The following is a 1987-nucleotide window of genomic DNA, read 5'->3' on the forward strand; positions in this document are numbered from 1 at the left end:
TTATTCAGGACAAAGACATTTTATTCACTATGGGTTGCGAACATAGTCCATTCAAATTCATTAAAAAACAAGACAGGGTGAAAGAAGTACAACGTAAAGGTGGGATAAATAAATACAGGATGAAAATATCTTTAATGTAATTCGGGAATGGAGACCTAGGATCATAACATGGTTTCAACACCATGTTGATGACTTGAATGCCCAAAAATAACGTAATAATGACTCATCAGAGTGAAAGATCTCGATGTGTGACCCCGTCGCCTGTCAGTCAGTGTGCGAAAACCAGAGGTGGGTAGTAACGAAGTACAAATACTTTTTAATAGTTTTACTTTACTGTACTATTTATTTTTGTGGCGACTTTTTACTTCTGCTCCTTACATTTTAACACAAATATCGGTGCTTTCCACTCCTTACATTTTACAAAACTGACTCGTTACTTTAGTTTTGTACGAGAGGTCGTCATGGGATTCCTTTAAATGTTAAGGGAAAGATTAAAAAAAGAGGAACTGGATCTGTGAATTCTCACCGAATCACAACTGAATTCAAATCTTCAGTCAGAATCTCATTAACCTGGAGGTCCCAGTCTCTGTCAAAATAATCATATGTGTGATGATTTAGGCTTGTCGGCAGACATCTATTTTAAATGTAGCCAATGGCGTTTAACCCTCGTGTCGTCTTCCCGTCAACATTGAAAATCAACACTTTTGTTGGGGCTTTGCATGAATGTTTTCAATTTTTCTCACGTTTTTGTCTCTTTCTTCAACAGTTTTGATGGTTTTTTTTTTCAATATTTGTCGCTTTTTTGACGTTTAACAAAACATTACACCAACTTATTAACTTTTACTTTTTTACAGTTGTTTTTGGAATTTATGGTCAGTAAACCTCATTTATAGGAAATTATACCTAATGTTTGAGTGAGAAAAGACGAAATTAGAAATTAATGAGATTAAAATTAAAGGAATGGTGATGGATAATCACAGACTGGAATATGTCAACTTTTACTCAATACTATTTCAAAAACACTTCCATTTGTTTTTCAAATGCTATAAAATTGAATAAGACCCAAAATTAATGAAAGTAGAGATGTGTACTTGGCAAAGAGCGTTGGAATCAATCATGTTATTTTGGGGAATTAAAAAGAACATTGATATAGGACAACATGAGGACAACATGAGGACAACATGAGGACAACATGAGGACAACATGAGGACAACATGAGGACAACATGAGGACAACATGAGGACAACATGAGGGTTAAAGAGCCTGTTTTCCACGTCCACTGAAGTTTCTCAGCTTGCGCTCTAAAAAATGGTTGTCATTCGCAAGGCTACTTTTACTTTTATACTTTAAGTGTATTTCCAAGCCTGTACTTCTTTACTTTTACTTGAGTAAAGACGTTAAATCAGTACTTCTACTTTTACTTTTATACTTTAAGTGTATTTCCAAGCCTGTACTTTGTTACTTTTACTTGAGTAAAGACGTTAAATCAGTACTTCCACTTTTACCAGAGTATTTTTTAACACAAGTATCTGAGTACGGGAAGTTATTACTTTTGCCACCACAACAACTTCAAGAATCCCGATAACGAGATGGCAAGTTGTGCAATATGAACAGCACATCTGACAACTTTATAAAGATATGTAGTGTGAACAAGCCTTAGATACATGTTCTTCCTCATGTACTTATTGTATTTTACAGAGCCGGATATTTCCATTTAGGCCATTATGAAGGCAAACAGTCGTGGTCTCAGTCACTCAGCAGTGAAAAACCCTTCCACCGATCATTGTGCCTTGAAATTGTTGTCAGTTCTTACGTGAAAATACTTGACACCACTGAAGTGAATCGGAGGATTGTTTTGTACTGAGCAATTAGGAGAGAGATTTTAAGATTATCTCCACCTCCCCGTCAGAGTCATGCTCATGAGGATCTTTTGTGTTTCAAATGAGGACGGATAAAAGTGCATGTTAGGCTTCAGAGCCTTGCTCGG

Source organism: Etheostoma spectabile, chromosome 13, assembly GCF_008692095.1.
Source record: "Etheostoma spectabile isolate EspeVRDwgs_2016 chromosome 13, UIUC_Espe_1.0, whole genome shotgun sequence".
In the NCBI taxonomy this organism is placed as follows: Eukaryota; Metazoa; Chordata; class Actinopteri; order Perciformes; family Percidae; genus Etheostoma; species Etheostoma spectabile.